We start from the raw sequence: 25,584 nt of genomic DNA, 5'->3' as shown, positions 1-25,584 counted from the left end.
AACCAAGCACAAGACACTACAGAAGGTGGTGTATACAGCCCAACATCACTGGGGCCAAACTCCTGCCATCCAGGACCTCTATACCAGGCAGTGTCCAAGAAAGGCCCTAAAAATGGTCAAACACTCCAGACACCCAAGTCATAGCCTGTTCTCTCTGCTACCGCACAGCAAGTGGTACCGATGCACCAAGTCTGGAACCAACAGGACCCTGAATAGCTTCTAACCCCAAGCCCTAAGACTGCTAAAAACAGTAAACCAAATAGCTACCCGGGACTATTTGACTCCCCATTGCACCAACTCCTTTGACTCATCACATACGCCTCTGCTACTGCTTATTATCTGTCCTGTTGCCTAGTCACTTTACCCCTACCTACATGTACATACAGTTGATTCGGAAAGTATTCAGACCCCTAGACTTTTTCCACATTTTGTTACGCTACAGCCTTATTCTGAAATTGATTATATTCATTTGTTTCCTCATCAATCTACACACAAAACCCCATAATGACGAAGCAAAAAAGGGGTTTTTGGACATTTTTGCAAATGTATTAACAACAAGACCCTTTGCTATGAAACTCGATATTGAGCTCAGGTGACTCCTGCTTCCATTGATCATCCTTAAGATGTTTCTACAACTTGATTGGAGTCCAACTGTAGTAAATTCAATTGATTGGACATGATTTGGAAAGGCACACGCCTGTCTAAATAAGCTCCCACAGTTGTCAGAGCAAAAACCAAGTCATTAGGTCGAAGGAATAGTCCTTAAAGCTCTGAGACAGGACTGTGTCAAGGCACAGATCTGGGAAATAATATCGGCAGCATCGAAGGTCCCCAAGAACACAGTGGCCTCCATCATTCTTAAATGGAAGAAGTTTGGAACCACCAAGACTCATCCTTGAGCTGGCCACCCGACCAAACTGAGCAATCGGGGGAGAAGGCCCTTGATCAGGGAGGTGACCAAGAACACGATGGTCACTCTGACAGAGCTCCAGAGTTTCTCTGTGTTGATGGGAGAACCTTCCAGAAGGACAACCATCTCTGCAGAACTCCACCAATCAGGCCGTTATGGTAAATTGGCCAAACAGATGCCACTCCTCAGTAAAAGGCACATGGCAACCCACTTGGGAGTTTGCTAAAAGGCACCTAAAGGACTCTCAGGCCATGAGAAACAAGATTCTCTGATCTGATGAAACCAAGATTGAACTCTTTGGCCTGAATGCCAAGTGTCACGTCCGGAAGAAACCTGTCACATTCACTACGGTGAAGCATGGTGGTGGCAGCATCATGCTGTGGGGATGTTTTTCAGCGACAGGGAGTGGGAGACTAGTCAGGATTGAGGGAAAGATGAACGGGGAAAAGTACAGGGAGATCCTTGATGAAAACCTGCACCAGAGCAACTCAGAACAGACTGGGGCGAAAGTTCACCTTCCAACAGGACAACGACCCTAAGCACACAGTCAAGACAACTCAGGAGTGGCTTCGGGACAAGTCTCTGAATGTCCTTGAGTGGCCCAGCCAGAGCCCAGCCAGAGCCCAGCCAGGGCCCAGCCAGAGCCCAGCCAGAGCCCAGACAGAGCCCAGCCAGAGCCCAGACAGAACCCAGACAGAGCCCAGACAGAGCCCAGCCAGAGCCCAGCCAGAGCCCAGACAGAGCCCAGCCAGAGCCCAGACAGAGCCCAGACAGAGCCCAGCCAGAGCCCAGACAGAACCCAGACAGAGCCCAGACAGAGCCCAGCCAGAGCCCAGCCAGAGCCCAGACAGAGCCCAGCCAGAGCCCAGACAGAGCCCAGACAGAGCCCAGCCAGAGCCCAGCCAGAGCCCAGACAGAGCCCAGACAGAGCCCAGAAAAAGTGTTGCGACGCTCCCAATCCAACCCGACAGAGCTTGAGAGGAAAGAGAAAGCTTGAAGCCTCATACCCAAGAAGACTCAAGGTTATAATCACTGCCAAATTTTGGAAGAAAAAAAAAGTTTTTGCTTTGTAATTATGGGGTATTGTGTGTAGATTGATAAACCAGTGTTTTTTAATTAAAATACATTCATAAAGCTGTTTTTTCTGGATGCACTGTATCTACCTGAATTACCTTGTTACCCCTGCACATTGACTCGGTACTGCTACCCCGTGTATATAGCCAAGTTATCGTTTCTCATTGCATATTTATTCCTCATGTTATTTTTTCATTTAAAAAAAATATTTTTCTCTCTGCTTTGTTGGGAAGGGCCCTTAAGAAAGCATTTCAAACTCAGATTTGATGGTTTGAAAAATCTTACAGTCAGAAAACGTCCTGATGATTGGTAAAACAAATGTACTGACATTCTTACATGATCCTCACCTTTACGGACAAACCACAGGAATTTCACGGAATCACGTTTTCACATGTGAAATGTCACATGACATGTTCCAAAAACACATGTTTTCACATGTGAAATGTCACATTTGAAATGTTCCAAAAACAGATTTCACATGTGAAATGCAGTGTTTTTTCTGAATGGGGATGCCATGTGTGTGTGTGTGTGTGTGTGTGTGTGTGTGTGTGTGTGTGTGTGTGTGTGTGTGTGTGTGTGTGTGTGTGTGTGTGTGTGTGTGTGTGTGTGTGTGTGTGTGTGTGTGTGTGTGTGTGTGTGTGTCCAATCAGTCCAAGTCCAATCCCTATGAGGAGCAGTTTTGGAAAAATTGTAAATCCATTGTGAAAGGCTATGGAGTTTGCGTTGTAAACTATCGAGATGAAATGTGTCCATATATTGGTATTTTAGCGCCACCTATTGGTTGTAACTGTGGATGCTACATCGGTCTACAGCTGAGCTGAGTTGAGCAGTGTGTCATCTTGTCAGATGATATAATTATGCCGCTGTTTAAAGTTAGAAAAGTAGAATTACATAAGGTGCAAACTTGAAATTTGATTGTGGTTCAGCAGTTTCCTCTTGTTATGTCAGTCACTCAGTTAGCCATAGTAAATTAGTCTAGCCAGCTATGTAAACTTGTAGTAGTCATGGCCAAATACCAACCGGGCACGCAGGGCACGTGCCAAAGGGCCCCGACCCCCAGGGGGCCCCCATTGATTTTGTTAGTCACTTTCACTCAGATATCATATTAACATGGTATAAGTCATGGCAAAATGTGTAGAATTGCAGGAAAAATCCCAGAACGAATTCCAGCCCGTGCTAGCAAAACAGTTCTGTAGTTTAGCATCTTCTTCATCTGACCACTTTTTTATAGACCAAGTTACTGGTGCTTCCTGCTTTAATTTTTGCTTTAAGGCAGGAATAAGGAGGATATAATTATGGTCAGATTTGCCAAATGTAGGGCGAGGTAGAGCTTTGTACGCAAAACTCTTTCTAAAGACAGTTGATATCTTCTGGAAGCCCTAGGAACTGCAATCTAGGAGGTATTACTTTTATATTCCCATAGACAGCCATTATAATGAATGGTGAGCTCAATTTTTTTCTGGATGGATTCTCCTAGGGTTTTTGCCTGACAAATCAGTTATGTTATACTCACAGACATTATTTTAACAGTTTTAGAAACTTTAGAGTGTTTTCTATCCAATACTAGCAATTATTTGCATATCCTAGCTTCTGGGCCTGAGTAACATGCAGTTTACCTTGGGCACCTCAGTCATCCAAACTTCCGAATACTGCTCCCTACCCCGAAGAAGTTAACTAGATGTGTTACACCCTGATCTGACCATCTTCCCCATTATCTCCTGTGTATTTATACCTGTGTTCTCTGTTTGTCTGTTGCCAGTTCATTTTGTTTCATCTACCAATGGTTTTCCCTCTGCTCCCGTCTCTTGATTGTTCCTGTTTCCTAGTTTTCCCGGTGTTGACCATTCTGCCTCCCCTGACCCTGACCCTGCCTGCCTGCCGTCCTGTACCTTTGCCCCACCTATCTGGATTAATGACCTCTGCCTGCCCTTGGCCTGCTTTTTGTCTGCCCTGTTCGATTAATAAACTGTTGTTACTTCGATGTTGTCTGCATCTGGGTCTTACCTGAAACACGATAGTACGAACTGGCCATGACTGACCCAGCAGACTTGGACCAGCTGCACAATGCCATCTCCTCCCAAGGAGCCACCATTGGTAGGCACGAGGAATTGTTTCCTGACCTTATGGAGGGGATCCATACCTTGGTCGAACGCCATGACGGGGCGTTGAACATCTTGCTGGAGCAATTCCGCGGGTTGGCTGGGAGGCAGCCTACTACGACGGTAACCTTACAGCCCATCAGGAAGAACTACGATGTGGGGGATTATGAGTTTCCTGCAGTGAAGATGGTGTTGGAGGAATAAAGGCACTGGCTGGAGGGGGCGGGACATCCATTCATCATGTGGACCGACCACAAGAACCTGGAGTATCTCTGCACCACCAAGCTAGATGGGCCCTGCTGTTCACACGATTCAACTTCTCCATCTTGTACCAGCCGGGATCCAAGAATGTCAGGCCGGATGCGCTGTCACGCCGCTATAGCCCCACGACTACAACCCCGGAACCCGAGACCATCCTTCCCACTTCGTGCCTGGCGATGGCACTCAGCTAGAGAATAGGGAAGCAGGTCCGTGTTCCCAGCCGAACCCTGGGGGGTTCCTCACTGTTCCTCACCGTGCCTGGTCTCACATCGCCCTGGACTTTGTATTGTAAATAACCTTAATAACCTGTTTTTAAATATGTATAAAGATGTGTTTTCTTGCAGACACTGGCTGTGAAGTTAGTAAGTTATTTGGTAAGTATATAGCATATGTATCTGTCTTTGTTTTAACATTTTGAAATATTTGAAACTTTCTCAAATTGGCTGTAAATGTATACATTCGCATATTAAATGACAGTTCAATTGCCCAGTTCCTTACGGGTCCTTAACCCCTTATCCCTAAGCATTAATCTTTTGTGTCCAATTGGACATTGGTTTCTAGGTAGTGTTTGCATATCTGGAGATTCTAGATTTGTGTACGTAAAAAAAGAAGTCTCCTGGAGTCCATTACACAGCAGGGTTGAGTCATCACCAACTTTCTACACCTATCAAAGCGCCATCAGGTCAAACACTACAAAGATAGAGTAGGGGGGTTATAAAGGCCTTAATTAAAAACAAAATCATTCTCTAGGCCTGTACCTTGACGTGTTGAGAGGGCTTCCAACTAAACCAGGCCCATGTTATTGAACCCATGACTGAGACCGGCTGCCTGTCGAGGACAAGTGACAGGAAGAACTAGCCGCAGCACCTGATCAATCATCTCTTGATTCTGTCCTCTCTCCTCATCCTTTAACTCTTTCTCTCCTCTCCCTCCAGATGAAATTCTGCATCTCCCACTCATCCCATCCCCTCGTCCATCTCATTTAACATTACATTACATTTAAGTCATTTAGCAGACGCTCTTATCCAGAGCGACTTACAAATTGGTGCATTCACCTTATGACATCCAGTGGGACAGTCACTTAACAATAGTGCATCTAAAACTTAGGGGGGTGGGGTGAGAGGGATTACTTAACCTATCCTAGGTTTTTCTTTAAAGAGGTGGGGTTTCAGGTTTCTCCGGAAGGTGGTGATTGACTCCGCTGTCCTGGCGTCGTGAGGGAGTTTGTTCCACCATTGGGGGGGCCAGGGCAGCGAACAGTTTTGACTGGGCTGAGCGGGAGCTGTACTTCCTCAGTGGTAGGGAGGCGAGCAGGCCAGAGGTGGATGAACGCAGTGCCCTTGTTTGGGTGTAGGGCCTGATCAGAGCCTGGAGGTACTGAGGTGCCGTTCCCCTCACAGCTCCGTAGGCAAGCACCATGGTCTTGTAGCGGATGCGAGCTTCAACTGGAAGCCAGTGGAGAGAACGGAGGAGCGGGGTGACGTGAGAGAACTTGGGAAGGTTGAACACCAGACGGGCTGCGGCGTTCTGGATGAGTTGAAGGGTTTAATGGCACAGGCAGGGAGCCCAGCCAACAGCGAGTTGCAGTAATCCAGACGGGAGATGACAAGTGCCTGGATTAGGACCTGCGCCGCTTCCTGTGTGAGGCAGGGTCCTCTGCGGATGTTGTAGAGCATGAACCTACAGGAACGGGCCACCGCCTTGATGTTAGTTGAGAACGACAGGGTGTTGTCCAGGATCACGCCAAGGTTCTTGGCGCTCTGGGAGGAGGACACAATGGAGTTGTCGACCGTGATGGCGAGATCATGGAACGGGCAGTCCTTCCCGGGAGGAAGAGCAGCTCCGTCTTGCCGAGGTTCAGCTTGAGGTGGTGATCCGTCATCCACACTGATATGTCTGCCAGACATGCAGAGATGCGATTCGCCACCTGGTCATCAGAAGGGGGAAGGAGAAGATTAATTGTGTGTCGTCTGCATAGCAATGATAAGAGAGACCATGTGAGGTTATGACAGAGCCAAGTGACTTGGTGTATAGCGAGAATAGGAGAGGGCCAAGAACAGAGCCCTGGGGACACCAGTGGTGAGAGCGCGTGGTGAGGAGACAGATTCTTGGTAGGAGCGACCTGTCAGGTAGGACGCAATCCAGCGTGGGCCGCGCCGGAGATGCCCAACTCGGAGAGGGTGGAGAGGAGGATCTGATGGTTCACAGTATCGAAGGCAGCCGATAGATCTAGAAGGATGAGAGCAGAGGAGAGAGAGTTAGCTTTAGCAGTGCGGAGCGCCTCCGTGATACAGAGGAGAGCAGTCTCAGTTGAATGACTAGTCTTGAAACCTGACTGATTTGGATCAAGAAGGTCATTCAGAGAGAGATAGCGGGAGAGCTGGCCAAGGACGGCACGTTCAAGAGTTTTGGAGAGAAAAGAAAGAAGGGATACTGGTCTGTAATTGTTGACATCGGAGGGATCGAGTGTAGGTTTTTTCAGAAGGGGTGCAACTCTCGCTCTCTTGAAGACGGAAGGGACGTAGCCAACGGTCAGGGATGAGTTGATGAGCGAGGTGAGGTAAGGGAGAAGGTCTCCGGGAATGGTCTGGAGAAGAGAGGAGGGGATAGGGTCAAGCGGGCAGGTTGTTGGGCGGCCGGCCGTCACAAGACGCGAGATTTCATCTGGAGAGAGAGGGAGAAAGAGGTCAGAGCACAGGGTAGGGCAGTGTGAGCAGAACCAGCGGTGTCGTTTGACTTAGCAAACGAGGATCGGATGTCGTTCTTTTCAAAATGGTTGACGAAGTCATCTGCAGAGAGGGAGGAGGGGGGAGGGGGCGGAGGATTCAGGAGGGAGGAGAAGGTGGCAAAGAGCTTCCTAGGGTTAGAGGCAGATGCTTGGAATTTAGCGTGGTAGAAAGTGGCTTTAGCAGCAGAGACAGAGGAGGAAAATGTAGAGAGGAGGGAGTGAAAGGATGCCAGGTCCGCAGGGAGGCGAGTTTTCCTCCATTTCCGCTCGGCTGCCCGGAGCCCTGTTCTGTGAGCTCGCAATGAGTCATCGAGCCACGGAGCGGGAGGGGAGGACCGAGCCGGCCTGGAGGATAGGGGACATAGAGAGTCAAGGGATGCAGAGAGGGAGGAGAGGAGGGTTGAGGAGGCAGAATCAGGAGATAGGTGGGAGAAGGTTTGAGCGGAGGGAAGAGATGATAGGATGGAAGAGGAGAGAGTAGCGGGGGAGAGAGAGCGAAGGTTGGGACGGCGCGATACCATCCGAGTAGGGGCAGTGTGGGAGGTGTTGGATGAGAGCGAGAGGGAAAAGGATACAAGGCAGTGGTCGGAGACTTGGAGGGAGTTGCAGTGAGGTTAGTGGAAGAACAGCATCTAGTAAAGATGAGGTCGAGCGTATTGCCTGCCTTGTGAGTAGGGGGGGAAGGTGAGAGGGTGAGGTCAAAAGAGGAGAGGAGTGGAAAGAAGGAGGCAGAGAGGAAAGAGTCAAAGGTAGACGTGGGGAGGTTAAAGTCGCCCAGAACTGTGAGAGGTGAGCCGTCCTCAGGAAAGGAGCTTATCAAGGCATCAAGCTCATTGATGAACTCTCCGAGGGAACCTGGAGGGCGATAAATGATAAGGATGTTAAGCTTGAAAGGGCTAGTAACTGTGACAGCATGGAATTCAAAGGAGGCGATAGACAGATGGGTAAGGGGAAAGAGAGAATGACCACTTGGGAGAGATGAGGATCCCGGTGCCACCACCCCGCTGACCAGATGCTCTCGGGGTGTGCGAGAACACGTGGGCGGACGAAGAGAGAGCAGTAGGAGTAGCAGTGTTGTCTGTGGTGATCCATGTTTCCGTCAGTGCCAAGAAGTCGAGGGACTGGAGGGAGGCATAGGCTGAGATGAACTCTGCCTTGTTGACCGCAGATTGGCAGTTCCAGAGGCTACCGGAGACCTGGAACTCCACGTGGGTCGTGCGCGCTGGGACCACCAGAGTAGGGTGGCCGCGGCCACGCGGTGAGGAGCGTTTGTATGGTCTGTGCAGAGAGGAGAGAACAGGGATAAACAGACACATAGTTGACAGGCTACAGAAGAGGCTACGCTAATGCAAAGGAGATTGGAATGACAAGTGGACTACACGTCTCGAATGTTCAGAAAGTTAAGCTACGTAGCAAGAATCTTATTGACTAAAATGATTAAAATGATACAGTACTGCTGAAGTAGGCCAGCTGGCAGTGGGTGCGTTGTTGACACTACACTAATCAAGTCATTCCGTTGAGTGTAATAGTTTCTGCAGTGTTGCTATTCGGGGGCTAGCAGGCTAGCTAGCAGTGTTGTTTACGTTACGTTGCGTTAAAAGAACGACAATAGATGGCTAGCGAACCTAGAAAATCGCTCTAGACTACACAATTATCTTTGATACAAAGACAATGTAGCTAGCTAAGTAGCTAGCTAAAACAAATCAAACCGTTGTACTGTAATGAAATGAAGTGAAAATGTGATACAACCTGTGAATGCGACCGGGTAGTTGAGTTCTATACAGAAGACGTTGGCTAGCGTTGGCTAGCTGTTGGCTAGCTAGCAGAGTCACCTACGTTAAGGACGACAAATAGCTGGCTAGCTAACCTCGGTAAATTAAGATAATCACTCTAAGACTACACACTCTAAACCTAAACAACACAATTATCTTGGATACGATGATACGAAGACAGCAAAGACAGCTATGTAGGTAGCTAACACTAAACTAATCAAGTCGTTCAGTTGAGTGTAAAAGTTTCTCAGTGCAGCTAATCAGTGGACGTTAGCTAGCTGGCTAGTGAAGACTACGTTAGGACGGCGAAATACGATAATTACGCAATTATCTTTGATACAAAGACGGCTATGTAGCTAGCTGAGAAGAAATTGCTAAGATAAGACAAATCAAACCGTTGTGATATAATGAAATATAATGAAAAAGTTATACTACCCGTTGGAGCGACGTGCAGATGCGACCACTCGCTCCAACCGGAACCGGAAAAAAATTACATCATCTAAAGATACTGTTATTGTCATGTTGTCATTATCTGCTAACAAGGTTTGCTTGCCATATCAAACTCGGAATATAATATGTGAGATACACAGATGAACTAAAAACCACTAGCACTGCAAACACTCAGAACGAAGAGAGCAGCAGTACCTGGACATTGCAGTCTCCCTCTTCAAGTCCCCCCGTTCTGAGACTGACTGCCTGTTGAGAACAAGTGACAGGCAGAACCTCCCAACCACACAGCACCCACCTCTTTATTCCACACACCAGAATAAAGTATTTCAGTCTGATTGCCATGTGAGTGTACAAAAAATAATATGTGAACATAAATTAATGACACAACTGCACCAAAAAACAATCAAAGTTTATGTATATTTAAATCTGAAATATTGTCAGGTTGGTTTCTCAGCTATTTCATAAGGTGTTCATTATTGTAAGTTGTATGGTATCCTTTGTTGGTATGGTATTTGTTCCACGTTATTCATGGTCGTATCCCAGGACCTACAATAGATACATATATATTCAACCACAAGGTTTATACTAATGAGATACGCCAGACAGAAAAAATGATCATAATAGAGGACGACTGAAATTATATTATTTCAGTGTAGATAAGGGAAGGACAGGTTAAAATATTAACATGACAGCCGGACAAGCCAATGAATCAAACGGATTTGCATATGAATGGGGCGGAAATTAGCTGACTTCCTGATCTGTAATCACACCTTTAATGTGTCAAGCAGATTACACAATTTCTTTGACACATGGATTTCATGTAATGTTGATAAGGTAACCAAAAAATAGTTAGAATTAATGTTTTCATTTATTAGCTAAACAAAACTTGTTTAAACAGCGAAATTGTCATGGAAATCAGCCTTGTTTGCACAGCGACGATGAAAAGAACGTCATTTAGACTAATTATCTCCAACACTCTAATCATTAGGTCATCACACCGTTGATATAGCAACGGACGCTAATAGTTTATCGAATCCCATTGTAACACTGTTGATATAGCAACGGACGCTAACAGTTTATCGAATCCCATTGTAACACCGTTGATATAGCAACGGACGCTAATAGTTTATCGAATCCCATTGTAACACCGTTGATATAGCAACGGGTGCTAATAGTTTATCGAATCCCATTGTAACACCGTTGATATAGCAACGGGTGCTAATAGTTTATCGAATCCCATTGTAACACCGTTGATATAGCAACGGATGCTAATAGTTTATCGAATCCCATTGTAACACCGTTGATATAGCAACGGATGCTAATAGTTTATCGAATCCCATTGTAACACCGTTGATATAGCAACGGATGCTAATAGTTTATCGAATCCAATTGTAACACCGTTGATATAGCAACGGATGCTAATAGTTTATCGAATCCCATTGTGACGTAAAGGGGGACACTATTTGTCCAGGGGACAATATTTGGCATGACAGGCCCCCCAGACGGTAATTTGACCATGATAACAAGTTTAGATATCTGGCCTCTAAACAAATTTAGCAATCTGAAAGAGTTTAGCTGACATGAGCTAATTGACTGACAAGAGGAAAACTTGCTGATGCACAACATTTTAGAATTTGCGCCTTGTGTATTCTACTATATTAACTTGCAACACTAAGTTGAGTACCGGACTGAGTTCCTAAAAAATGACTAATATATTTTATCTTTTATTAATTTGTGGAAATTGATCTGAGGGCTTTCGTGGTGCTTGTCTAGGCTCTCCAGCACCATGAGTCTGACTGATTGTGAGTGACAGGAAATCTTGAATTACAACATGAAGTGGAGGCTGAGTGATTGACAACCTGTTACCACGGCACTCTGACCGCTTGCCCCTTTCTGTGCTGGACCGAGCAGTTGCCATGGTGACCAGGCATGAGAGACACACCTTCGTGGACGGAATAAATGAGTGTCCCCCCAATCCCCTCCATCTCAATCAATCCTAACCACTACACACGCACACACACACACACACACACACACAGGTCTGTGATTAGTCATTGAGGAGCATGACAAGACCCAGTCACAGAGGGCAATCAATCACTCCGCCCCCCCCCCCCCTTCTCGGCCCCTCTCCAGCACCTTGGCACAGATGAGTCAAATTACAGCCCTCGACATGTCATTCAAACACAGAGAGAGGGAGGGAGAGAGAGAGAGAGAGAGAGAGAGAGAGAGAGAGAGAGAGAGAGAGAGAGAGAGAGAGAGAGAGAGAGAGAGAGAGCAGAAAAAGGAAGGTTGGTCAGTTTTATTTTTAGATAGGGGAGGGAAGGCTCGTTAGAAAGCTTTGAGCTCCTCTTGTTAATCCACTATTTGAAAAATTGTGCAGTCTTGGCTACTGGCTGGTTTCTCACACACTGGGTGACAGGGAGGGACACAGCGTAGCCAGTGTTAGTGTTGCAGTCTGAGTCTGGCTAGGGTTCTCTGTTTATGTCTACAGGAAACACACACACACACACATACAGATATTCTATTAGACCCTAACAGGATGGAGTGATATTGCGTGACACTGAGCTCAAACTAACAGGACACTCTGAATTGCATCACTTTAGGATGTGACTGGAGGTGTAAATCACATTGGCGTCTGCACTGTAACACACATGCAGCACTTATGTACCAACACATACAAACAATAATACACACACACCAGGGTTTCCGTTAGCCGGTAATAGCCAGCTTTGGTCAATAAAAAAAATATATAGAAAAGCTGATAAATAAAATTGGCGCTGGCAAATTTTTCGGGAGAAGAAGAAAACATTTGACATAATGCTTTTTAGTCCATTCATTGATGGAAATATCAGTCGATGTAAATACATTTGAATGGTCATGCTTATCGCTCTATAGGTCAATTTGCATAATTTAGTGGAAGTAAATTGGCAACGTGGGTACAGTGCGCTGTATTCCTTATGTAGGCTGCTTTATTTATCACATGCTTACAGCATGCAGATACAGAGAGTTTGAGCTGACAAGCGCGAGAGCTGCTGCTACTTCATCTGAAACAGCAAATGCAAAAGAAAGGAAGGCTTCGTCGTTATGGAACGGACATTCACGCGTAGCCTACTGCCCAACGTAAATAAATAATAGTAGATCAACATTTTAAGGCTAAAAATTTTGATCTGTCGCATCCGACTCATTGCTTTTTTTAAATGTTTTTTTTTAAATCCTAGGGCCTACTGGTTGTATGAATTTGGGATCTATCGTCCCACAACTGTCCCAGAGTCTGTTTGGAATAGGCTATTTCTTTCTCGACAAGTTGACCAATAGAATAGGTCAATTTTTCTCCTATGGGGAATAGCAGAAACCCCAAACAGCATAGGCTAGTGATTTTGCTATTCGTTACTCGTCTTGTTGGCTGAGGAAAAGTACATGTGGACAGTTATTCTGACATCTTCAAAGTGCACATCAAAGTGACAATTAGGGTAAGAAGGAAAACACATCGTTGCATCCTGACTTGCATGTTCTGTTAATATAAATGACCGTAATGTAAATGTGATTTCTGTCATTCTAAGCACCGTGGGTGGACTCCCTAATCAGGTTACGCACCCAATGCATATTGGTCCGGTAAATTTCTGAAATGTCCGGAGGTGCCACATTTTCCTAACAGAAACCCTGACACACATACATATAAATGCACGATGCCGCCAGTATGATTGTGTGTGATTAATGAGTAGACAGTGTGAAGCCGTCAGCCACCTCGGTACCATGGCGACAGACCCACCCCGACGCCTCAACAACGCAACGGCCGACAGGTGGGTTTAGTGTTTCTACCACTGCACCACACAGGGATATAGAGCAGGGCAGGAAATGGGTCACTCACAGTCATTTAGCAGACACTCTTATCCAGAGTGATTTACATGAGAAATTAGGGTAAAGTGCCTTGCTCATGGGCACATAAACATATTTGTCATCTAGTCTGCTCAGGGATTCGAACCATTGGTTGATATATCATGATATATCAACCAATGAGTCTAAACCAGTCAGATTGCAAGGTAGGAACTACCCATTGTATAATCTTCCATAACTACATTAATATTCTTACTCATTGAAACACTCTTGTTTTATGGCAATTCTAAGAAGACAGCAAGGAGGGAAAGGACCACCACAGAGCATTACCAAGGGTAAGAATATTCATGTAGTTATGGAAGCTTATACAAGGGGTAGTTCCTACCTCGCAATCTGATTGTTTTAGAGTCACTGGTTGATATATCATGATATACCATACCCTCTTTATGGTAACAAAGAGTTATTACAGTGTGTTAGCGTTTGAATTGAATTCCCCTTCAATTGTTCGGAAATGTATGTTACACTCAACAGAACTGACAAAACCTTGAAAAGGGATGGGAGAACTGTGGATGGGGCATCGTCATTAAAGGTAAGCATCCTCTGGACTCAAAGGAGAACTACACAACCCGCCAGAGACAGAGAGAGGGGTAATCAGAGTGGGATATTGTAATCTTTAACTAGTGGGGGTTGGAGGGGGATGAGGAACTGGGCAGATGCTGAAAACGTATGCACACATGACTGTAAGTCGCTTTGGATAAAAGCGTCTGCTAAATGGCATATATATATATCTGTGGAATGACGATGTTGATGACGACACTGATTTACGATAATGATTATGATAATAATGGTTATAATGACAAAGGGGACGAGGCTTCAGGACGAGGCCTGAGTCCATTAGCAATTCTCAATAGCATGGATGTAAATTTGTGCACAACATTTGGGATGAATAAGCTTTTTTGGGCGTATGGAACATTTATTGGATCTTTTATTTCAGCTCATGAAACATGGGATCAACACATGTTCGGTACGGAAGAATGGTCCACGAGAGCCGCCACTGAAGTAATATCTACCGTGACCCTTTACAGACATCGAACGCAGCTACAGTAAAATGACAATACTGACAATTGATAACTTTACAGACAATTTTTTTTAAAGTGCTGCATCAGAAGAGTGTGCCGTTTGACAGTCGAATTCTGCTCTTGTATATAATGTTCTATTGTTTCCCTGACAACAGTAAACGCTGTTTTTAATGATATGGTAGCCAGATGTGCTTTCTTTCTACTAAGTTTCTTGGTAAATCATGGTATTTAAAGAACTTTAAAGTGCTTTCTTAGGGGAGAGTGGGCTGAGCACAGGCAGCTGGCAGGCAGGCTGCGCACAGCAGCTCGAGATTATTTGATTGACAGTTCTGGTCGCCTAGTGATGGAAATTAGTCCGGTTTCAGAAGCAGCATGACTTACTTTACAGGCAAGTAAAATGTGGTTCACATCTCCAGATAAGGTTTCATGTCAGTAGTTAAAAAGCTGTAGTGTGGCCAACCTTAACAAACAAACCGACATGCTGTAGCCGAGGCGCTTTCAAGAGCCCCTCATTCCATTATATCTGAAAAGGGTAGCCTAACCGATACAGTCTATAGGTAGCCTACTGTAAATTCATATTATGAGACAAAAACACCCCCACCCACTCGGAAACGAAGAGTACCCCGTGCTCGCAAGACTGGCCATCTGTAGCCTGGCGACATCAGTCTCATGAATAAACTAGGATATTCTACAGGCAACAGACCGAAGAAATTTCACACTGGCATCTTCAGTGAAGATAAAGAGCAGACAGGACAATACAAGTGAGAGTGAAGAGGGGCAGGCAGAACCTTGCACATAAACTCAGCAAAAAAAGAAACATCTCTTTTTCAGGACCCTGTCTTTCAAAGATTATTTGTAAAAATACAAATATCTTCACAGATCTTCATTGTAAAGGGTTTAAACACTGTTTCCCATGCTTGTTCAAAGAACCATAAACAATTAATGACATGCACCTGTGGAACGGTTGTTAAGACACTAACAGCTTACAGACGGTAGGCATTTAAAGTCACAGTTATGAAAACTTAGGACACTAAAGAGGCCTTTCTACTGACTCTGAAAAACACCAAAGGAAAGATGCCCAGGGTCCCTGCTCATCTGCGTGAACGTGCCTTAGGCATCCTGCAAGGAGGCATCAGATGTGGCCAGGGCAATACATTTCAATGTCTGTACTGTAAGACGCCTAAGAGGACCATACAGGGAGACAGGACGGACAGCTGATCGTCCTCGCAGTGGCAGACCACGTGTAACAGCACCTGCACAGGATCGGTACATCTGAACATCACACCTGCGGGACAGACACAGGATGGTAGCATCTACTGCCCGAGTTACACCAGGAACACACAATCCCTCCATCAGTGCTCAGATTGTACGCAATAGGCTGAGAGAGGCTGGACTGAGGGCTTGTAGGCCTGTTGTAAGGCAGGTCCTCTCCAGACATCACCGGCAACAACTTCACCTATGGGCATAAACCCACCGTCGCTGGACCAGACAGGACTGTGCTCTTCACTGACGAGTTGCAGTTTTGTCTCATCAGGGGTGAGGGTCGGATTCGTGTATATCGACGAAGGAATGAGTGTTACACCGAGGCCTGTACTCTGGAGCGGGTTGATTTGGAAGTGGAGGGTCTGTCTTGGTCTGGGGCAATGTGTCACAGCATCATCGGACTGAGCTTGTTGTCATTGCAGGCAATCTCAATGCTGTGTGTTACAGGGAAGACATCACCCTCCCTCATGTGGTACCCTTCCTGCAGGCTCATCCTGACATGACCCTCCAGCATGACAATGCCACCAGCCATACTGCTCATTCTGTGCGTGATTTCCTGCAAAACAGGAATGTCAGTGTTCTGCCATGGCCAGCGAAGAGCCCGGATCTCAATCCCATTGAGCACGCTTGAGACCTGTTGGATCGGAGGGTGAGGGCTAGGGCCATTCCCCCCAAATATGCCCAGGAACTTGCAGGTGCCTTGGTGGAGGAGTTGGGTAACATCTCACAGCAAGAACTGGCAAATCTGGTGCAGTCCATGAGGAGGAGATGCACTGCAGTACTTAATGCAGCTGGTGGCCACACCAGATACTGACTGTTACTTTTGATTTTGACCCCCCCCCCCTTTGTTCAGGGACACATTATTCCATTTCTGTTAGTCACGTCTGTGGAACTTGTTCCGTTTATGTCTCAGTTGTTGAATCTTGTTATGTTCATACAAATATTTACACATGTTAAGTTTGCTGAAAATAAACACAGTTGACAGTGAGAGGACATTTCTTTTTTTGCTGAGTTTATGTCTTGGTAATCTGCATATCGCAATATCTTGTCTTGCATGCCTTGCAAATTCACCAAAGTAGCTTAAAATGTGCCCCTTCCTCTCTGGTTATATTTAAATTACAGGCCTTCATAGCCATATAGTCTAGTAGGCTATAACACAGAAAATATACTAATATATTTTGTGAAAATTGCAATGTGATTTTCATTATTTGGGGAAAACATCGTTTTCTGTTAGGGATTATTCTTAAAGTTAAGAATTCCACCTTCGTTTAAAAGTTCACACCCCTAAACCACATCATTTAAAAATATTTAATTGTATTTTACCAGGCAAGTTAGTTAAGAATAAATTGGGCCAATTGTGCGCCGCCCTACCTTTGCCCCACTACTCTGGATTTACCGACCTCTGCCTGCCCTGACCCTGACCCTGCTGTCCTGTACCGTTGCCCCACTACTCTGGATTACCGACCTCTGCCTGCCCTGACCCTGACCCTGACCCTGCTGTCCTGTACCGTTGCCCCACTACTCTGGATTTACCGACCTCTGCCTGCCCTGACCCTGTCTGCTGTCCTGTACCGTTGCCCCACTACTCTGGATTACCGACCTCTGCCTGCCCCTGCCCCTGTCTGCTGTCCTGTACCGTTGCCCCACTACTCTGGATTTACCGACCTCTGCCTGCCCCTGACCCTGACCCTGTCTGCTGTCCTGTACCGTTGCCCCACTACTCTGGATTTACCGACCTCTGCCTGCCCCTGACCCTGACCCTGTCTGCTGTCCTGTACCGTTGCCCCACTACTCTGGATTTACCGACCTCTGCCTGCCCCTGACCCTGCTGTCCTGTACCGTTGCCCCACTACTCTGGATTTACCGACCTCTGCCTGCCCTGACCCTGACCCTGTCTGCTGTCCTGTACCGTTGCCCCACTACTCTGGATTTACCGACCTCTGCCTGCCCCTGACCCTGCTGTCCTGTACCGTTGCCCCACTACTCTGGATTTACCGACCTCTGCCTGCCCCTGACCCTGCTGTCCTGTACCGTTGCCCCACTACTCTGGATTTACCGACCTCTGCCTGCCCCTGACCCTGCTGTCCTGTACCGTTGCCCCACTACTCTGGATTTACCGACCTCTGCCTGCCCTGACCCTGACCCTGTCTGCTGTCCTGTACCGTTGCCCCACTACTCTGGATTTACTGACCTCTGCCTGCCCCTGACCCTGCTGTCCTGTACCGTTGCCCCACTACTCTGGATTTACCGACCTCTGCCTGCCCTGACCCTGACCCTGTCTGCTGTCCTGTACCGTTGCCCCACTACTCTGGATTACCGACCTCTGCCTGCCCCTGCCCCTGACCCTGTCTGCTGTCCTGTACCGTTGCCCCACTACTCTGGATTTACCGACCTCTGCCTGCCCCTGACCCTGACCCTGTCTGCTGTCCTGTACCGTTGCCCCACTACTCTGGATTTACCGACCTCTGCCTGCCCCTGACCCTGACCCTGTCTGCTGTCCTGTACCGTTGCCCCACTACTCTGGATTTACCGACCTCTGCCTGCCCCTGACCCTGACCCTGTCTGCTGTCCTGTACCGTTGCCCCACTACTCTGGATTTACCGACCTCTGCCTGCCCCTGACCCTGCTGTCCTGTACCGTTGCCCCACTACTCTGGATTTACCGACCTCTGCCTGCCCTGACCCTGTCTGCTGTCCTGTACCGTTGCCCCACTACTCTGGATTTACCGACCTCTGCCTGCCCTGACCCTGACCCTGCTGTCCTGTACCGTTGCCCCACTACTCTGGATTTACCGACCTCTGCCTGCCCTGACCCTGACCCTGCTGTCCTGTACCGTTGCCCCACTACTCTGGATTACCGACCTCTGCCTGCCCCTGCCCCTGACCCTGCTGTCCTGTACCGTTGCCCCACTACTCTGGATTACCGACCTCTGCCTGCCCGACCTGAAGATCCAATATGAAATCAAACTTAAATTCAAACGTAACTTGATGTGCATTTAAAATAGCAACACACTTCAAACAATATAATGAAAAAAACAAACACGGCAATCAAAGAACATAAAACACAAAGGCATCATTTATTAAAGGCCAAACTAAAAAGGCTGGTTTATAAATGGGATTTTAACACCTCACGCAGTTTCACAGTACAAAGTTCCATATAAAAAGTGAATAATAAATCGTAATGAAAGTATTACACACTTTATTAAAATAAACACAAACAATGATGAAACCATGAAACGTTTATTACCGCTACAATTTAAGAAATTAACAGTAGCTTTTCTCATAGTTTCAACTACAGTTAGCCTAATACCTAAAAAGAAGCCCTGCTGGAAACTGGTACTTCAGCAGATACTGTCTCTCTAGTCCTGGCAAACTGCACAAAATACTGGCAACATGCAGAGCGCTTCATAATTCCCTGAACTGGAATAAACTGTGCCTCTGATACAGATTTAAATGCCTTGCCCCAAACCTCAACAGGGGACTTAAGCTTTTACTGTTTTGGATGTTTCAGGAAACAATTTGTGACTGGTTTCAGGAAACTAAGCGTATGTTGCATGTCAGTACTTTACAGGAGAGGCGTTTGAGTATTATTATTCCTTTGTGCTTTTTGGCAGAAATGCCTTCTGGAACTAGTGAACTTTCATGTGCCTTAATAACAAACTTGTATGCCATCTGAAAATATGAATACAATTGTTAAATTACGAGCATAGTTCGTTTAGCCACGGAAAAAGTCAGGAACCTTACCGCTGGGCATGATTGGCTGAGATAATGAATGGGCTGGACATGCCGAGAGACGAGTTCGGATTGGTCTGCCATGTAGCACCTTCTGTCTATAACCTGAGCCGCTTGGTATGTGTACATAATCCTTTCAACTGCATCTGTTTTGAAAGATATCATGGGAGAACTGCAAAAGTGTTGCTATTGCTCTCAATAACATTTATGCCCTGAATTTATCTGACGACAGTGATGGGGAAGAAACAGCAATCGACAGTGTTGTTGTCACAGAATAAGTTGACCAAGTTTTAAAATCAGTGGAATGCCCTGTGGAAGCAGAGTATGATAATGAGAAAAATACAATTCTGACATTAGATTGCAAATGCGGATGGAGTCGATGGAGTCGAAAACACAGAAGGCTGTTTTATAAAACACCTGTCTACGAGCAAACATGGCATCCGTGACAGAGCGGGAGAAAAATCTGAAGATTCGTATGGCATTGCACATGGTCAGTGTGAACCAGAGTGACTTGACACAACGGGCCAAGCAAGCAAATTAAACAGAAACGACACAGGACGTCTTATTTAATGAAAGGGGTTGCAGTCTGCCATGAAGCATTCATCCATGTATACGGGTAAGAGTCTAGCTACATGTTCAGATATTATACTTTTCTAATTTAGTCAAAAAGTTGTTTTCATTGCAAGTTAAAGCGTACTGTCAGCTAGCTAGCTAACGTTAGTTGGCTGTCTCTCTAGCTAACATTACATGTATGATCTGTGTAGTAATATTATCTCAGAAAGCTATTTGCATTGATAATAATAACGCCTAATGTCAGCTGGCTAAATATCATTGAACATAGTTAGTTAGCTTTAGCTAACTATGACAATCGGTTTGTATTGCTAGTACTCTATGGATTGGGATTGGGATTATGTATATCTGCCTACCCATGTCAGAGACGCAAACTCGGTCTCAACCTTTAAGTCTTTACTGAAGACTCATCTCTTCAGCGGGTCATATGATTGAGTGTAGTCTGACCCAGGAGTGGGAAGGTGAACGGAAAGGCTCTGGAGCAACGAACCGCCCTTGCCGCCCTTGCTGTCTCTGTCATGTTTTGTCATATATTGTCATGTCTTGTCCTTGTGCTTCCCCTTCTGTTCGTTTCCCCCTGCTGGTCTTATTAGGTTCTTTCCCTCTTTCTATCCCTCTCTCTCCCCCTCCCTCTCTCCCTCTCTCTCTCTATCGTTCCGTTCCTGCTCCCAGCTGTTCCTCATTCTCCTAACTACCTCATTTACTCTTTCACACCTGTCCCCTATTTTGCCCTCTGATTAGAGTCCCTATTTCTCCCTCTGTTTTCCGCTTCTGTCCTTGTCGGATCATTGTTTGATGTTTGCTGTGCTGTGTTCTTGTTCCGTCGTGTTTTTGCCTTCTTCAGATGCTGCGTGTGAGCAGGTGTCTATGTCAGCTACGGCCTGTGCCTTCCCGAAGCGACCTGCAGTCTGTGGTCGCGTCTCCAGTCGTTCCTCTCTACTGACGAGAGGATTTCAGTTTTCCTGTTTGTATTTTCCTGAGATAATTTCCAGGATTATCGTTTTTGTTAAAGACTGGAATAAAGACTCTGTTTCTGTTAAGTCGCTTTTGGGTCCTCATTCACCAGCTTAACAGAATGATCCGACCGAGAATGGACCCAGCGACTACGGATTCTCTCTACTCTACTGTCGAGTTCCAGGGAGTGATGCTCGGCAGACACGAGCAGGAATTGTCTGCTGCTCGTCATGCCGTTGAGACCCTGGCCGCTCAGGTCTCCGACCTCTCAGGACCGTTTCAGAGTCTTCGTCTCGTGCCACCAGCTACTTCCTGGTCTTCCGAGTCTCCGGAACCTAGGGTTAATAACCCACCATGTTACTCTGGGCAGCCCACTGAGTGCCGCTCCTTTCTCACCCAGTGTGATATTGTGTTCTCTCTCCAGCCCAACACATACTCAAGAGAGAGCTCGGATCGCCTACGTCATATCACTCCTTACTGGTCGGGCTCGGGAGTGGGGCACAGCTATCTGGGAGGCAAGGGCTGAGTGTACTAACGATTATCTGAACTTTAAAGAGGAGATGATACGGGTTTTTGATCGTTCTGTTTTTGGGAAAGAAGCTTCCTGGTCCCTGTCTTCCCTATGTCAAGGTAATCGATCCATAACGGATTACTCTATAGAGTTTCGCACTCTTGCTGCCTCCAGTAACTGGAACGAGCAGGCGTTGCTCGCTCGTTTTTTGGAGGGACTCCACGCTAAGGTTAAGGATGAGATTCTCTCCCGGGAGGTTCCATCCAGCGTGGATTCTTTGATTGAACTCGCTATTCGCATTGAACGACGGGTAGATCTTCGTCACCGAGCTCATAGAAGAGAGCTCGCGTTAACTGTGTCCCCCTCTCCCCGACACTACCATCTTTCCCCACTGATTCAGGTGTTGAGCCCATGCAGCTGGGGGTATTCGCATCTCGACTAAGGAGAGGGAACGGAGAATCACCAACCGCCTCTGTCTCTATTGCGGTTCCGCTGGTCATTTTGTCATTTCATGTCCAGTTAAAGGCCAGAGCTCATCAGTAAGCGGAGGGCGACTGATAAGCGCTACTACACTGTCCTCTCCGTCAAGTACCTGTACTACCTTGCCGGTCCATCTACGCTGGACCGGATCGGCAGCTTCCTGCAGTGCATTAATAGACTCTGGGGCGGAGGGCTGTTTTATGGACGAAGCCTGGGCTCGGGAACATGACATTCCTCTCAGACAGTTAGGGAGCCCACGGTCATGTTCGCCTTGGATGGTAGTCCTCTCCCCAGTATATTATGTGAAACACTACCTTTAACCCTCACAGTATCTGGTAACCATAGTGAGACCATTTCTTTTTGATTTTTTGTTCACCTTTTACACCTGTTGTTTTGGGTCATCCCTGGCTAGTGTGTCATAATCCTTCTTTTGATTGGTCTAGTAATTCTATCCTTTCCTGGAACGTTTCTTGTCATGTGAAATGTTTAATGTCTGCTATTCCTCCTGTTTCTTCTGCTCCCTCTTCACAGGAGGAACCTGGTGATTTGACAGGAGTGCCGGAGGAATATCATGATCTGCGCACGGTCTTCAGTCGGTCCAGAGCCAACTCCCTTCCTCCTCACCGGTCGTATGATTGTTGTACTGATCTCCTCAAGAAGCGTTTTGCATCCGCTCCTGTCCTTGTTGCACCTGACGTCACTAAACAGTTCATTGTCGAGGTAGACGCGTCGGGGGGCGGGCGTGGGAGCCATTCTGTCCCAGCGCTCCCATACTGACGATGGGGTCCACCCTTGGCGGAGATCTTTGTGGGCTATACTCAGCCTTGTCTCAGGATGGTAAGTTGGTGGTTGAAGATATCCCTCTAGTGGTGTGGGGGCTGTGCTTTGGCAAGTGGGTGGGGTTATATCCTTCCTGTTTGGCCCTGTCCGGGGGTGTCCTCGGATGGGGCCACAGTGTCTCCTGACCCCTCCTGTGTCAGCCTCCAGTATTTATGCTGCAGTAGTTTGTGTCGGGGGGCTAGGGTCAGTTTGTTATATCTGGAGTACTTCTCCTGTCCTATTCGGTGTCCTGTGTGAATCTAAGTGTGTGTTCTCTAATTCTCTCCTTCTTTCTTTCTCTCTCTCGGAGGACCTGAGCCCTAGGACCATGCCCCAGGACTACCTGACATAATAATAATAATAATAATATATGCCATTTAGCAGACGCTTTTATCCGACTCCTTGCTGTCCCCAGTCCACCTGGCCATGCTGCTGCTCCAGTTTCATCTGACCTGAGCCCTAGAACCATGCCCCAGGACTACCTGACATGATGACTCCTTGCTGTCCCCAGTCCACCTGACTGTGCTGCTGCTCCAGTTTCAACTGTTCTGCCTTGTTATTATTTGACCATGCTGGTCATTTATGAACATTTGAACAACTTGGCCATGTTCTGTTATAATCTCCACCCGGCACAGCCAGAAGAGGACTGTCCACCCCACATAGCCTGGTTCCTCTCTAGGTTTCTGCCTAGGTTTTGGCCTTTCTAGGGAGTTTTTCCTAGCCACCGTTCTACCTGCATTGCTTGCTGTTTGGGGTTTTAGGCTGGGTTTCTGTACAGCACTTTGAGATATCAGCTGATGTACGAAGGGCTATATAAATAAATTTGATTTGATTTGGATTTGATTTGATTTGGATTTGAACTAAGTACAGAGAGATCCTTTATGAAAACCTGCTCCAGAACACTCAGGACCTCATACCGGGGGCAAAGGTTCACCTTCCAAAAGGACAACAACCTAAAGCACACAGCCAAGACAATGCAGGCGTGGCTTCAGGACAAGTCTCTGAATGTCCTTGAGTGGCCCAGCCAGAGCCTGGACTTGAACCCGATCTAACACCTCTGTAGAGACCTGAAAATAGCTGTGTAGTGACTCTCCCCATCCACCTTGACAGAGCAAGAGAGGATCTGCAGACAAGAATGGAAAAACTCCCCAAATACAGGTGTGCCAAGCTTAGCGTCATACCCAAGAAGACTTGAGGCTGTAATCACTGCCAAAGGTGCTTTAAGAAAGTACTTGAAGAGTAAAGGGTCTGAATACTTAATGCCAATGTGATATTTCCATTTCGTATTTGTAAAACATTTGCAAAATGTTCTAAAAATCTTTTTTTGTCTTGTCATTGTGTGGTATTGTGTATAGATGGATGAGGGGGGGGGAAACGATTTAATCAATTTTAGAATAAGGCTGTAATTTTAGAACAAGGCTGTGACGTAACAAAATGTGGAAAAAGTCAAGGGGTCTGAATACTTTCTGAATGCACTGTAGATGCCATGGTTCATGGGTGGTGCTGACGGACCAGTTCATCACTGGAGGCGAGTTCCCAGTCATCTGGACTATCTACAGTGCCTCTATGCACATTCATATGACTCATTCCTAACACATACACGCCACGCCATATGTTGCTGCTTCAATTTTTTAAAATCCTGCTGCTCAGTCAATTCCCCCTTATTGCATGCATATGACTACCTTGTCTATCACCAGTATCACTGATATCATTATTGCATGCATATGACTACCTTGTCTATCACCAGTATCACTGATATCATTATTGATATTGTTCTTTTACATACTGTATATTATTTTGTTCTTCCTCTACTGGCATTGACACCACTTTTAGTCTTGACATCTTTGGTTGGTTTACTACACTACTCACTGTGTTTAGCACATGGCCTCACGTGTGAATCATTAAAGAGAGTGTGGGGCTAAGGCTTAAGAGGGTGTGAATGATGTTGGATGGGTGTAGACAAAGAAGAGCTCGCCAGTAGGTGTACAAAAACATCCAAGGGCCATTTTCTCAAAAGTTTATCAACTTTCAAAGCAGAAATACTTTCCCATTGTTTTCAACTGCAGTGCATGATATACAACTACCTAGTTCTGAGTCTATACTTTAAAAAAAAAACACAATTTCAAATGTTGCTACATAAGACCGAATTGAGGTGGTGAGTCACATTTACCCGAGGCAAAAATGTGTGTGTTTTAATGTGCTGGACCAACAAGCACATCGCACTATGCCCGGTATTAGCTCTACATCTGATTGAATGCGTGGTAGGGTTGTCTGTCTGTCAATGGCGAACCACTTTACAAGTGCACACGATGAGCAAAAACCTTATCATGTTGTTCAGATGCAACACTGGTCACAGATCAGTATTCTCACTCTGATCAATGGCATGTCAGTACGTGGTACCATCAGCACCTACATGTATGTCATCTCTCTCATGACAGCCTGCTAACACGTTTCTCATATCATCAAAGGCAGTTGGCCAGACCCTTAACCTTAACCTCTTAAGTGCTAGCTGTGTAATGTCTAGCCTTCCTTTCTTTCATCCTTTTCTCCCCTGAAACACTGTCAAAGAGGTATTTCCTTTCTCTTTCCTTTCTTCTCTTCCTTCTCTTCTAAATCCTTTAGCCTTTACGAGCTGGCGTAGTGTAATTTTGTAGCTTTGAAGTGTAATTAATGCCGTTAGTCATGTGATGGTGGAGGGACCTAATACCTTCAGGGACATTGTGCTGACCAGGATGACCTTCAAATGCCAACCTGTGTCTGGGGCTGGTCTGAACTGGCCACATGTATAAATGTATGATACCCATTGAAACAATGTTCCGTTTTACCTGTCAGGAAACCTATGGCTTCGTTCCCACAACCAATGTGAAACCAAAAATATACGTTCCTACAACTTCCAAGGAACCAAATGTTAGCACATACTTGTTATGGGTAGAGGCAGGCTAGTTATGTTAAGGAACACACACACAAACAGACCCCTCAAGGTTTAGCAATGGTAATATTCTCCAACACCGTCCTGTGCTTGCTAATAGTAAATTACATGGTAGTAAAG

General features: G+C 46.3%; 1 protein-coding gene and 1 long non-coding RNA gene across 3 annotated transcripts in view; one reads left to right on the top strand and one right to left on the bottom strand.

Annotated features, from left to right (window-relative positions):
- Positions 1 to 25,584, bottom strand: part of LOC124038034 (cAMP-specific 3',5'-cyclic phosphodiesterase 4B-like) — a 240,049-nt gene that overhangs the window by 131,221 nt on the left and 83,244 nt on the right. The window lies entirely within an intron of this gene.
- LOC124038035 lies at positions 13,398 to 14,299 on the top strand. Its single transcript, XR_006839289.1, has 3 exons — positions 13,398 to 13,463; positions 13,660 to 13,717; positions 14,123 to 14,299. It is a non-coding gene; the product is annotated as an uncharacterized LOC124038035 (long non-coding RNA).

Source organism: Oncorhynchus gorbuscha, linkage group LG06 (assembly GCF_021184085.1).
Source record: "Oncorhynchus gorbuscha isolate QuinsamMale2020 ecotype Even-year linkage group LG06, OgorEven_v1.0, whole genome shotgun sequence".
In the NCBI taxonomy this organism is placed as follows: Eukaryota; Metazoa; Chordata; class Actinopteri; order Salmoniformes; family Salmonidae; genus Oncorhynchus; species Oncorhynchus gorbuscha.
The sequence above is the reverse complement of the archived record's forward strand: the minus strand, read 5'-3'. Positions and strand labels throughout refer to the sequence as shown.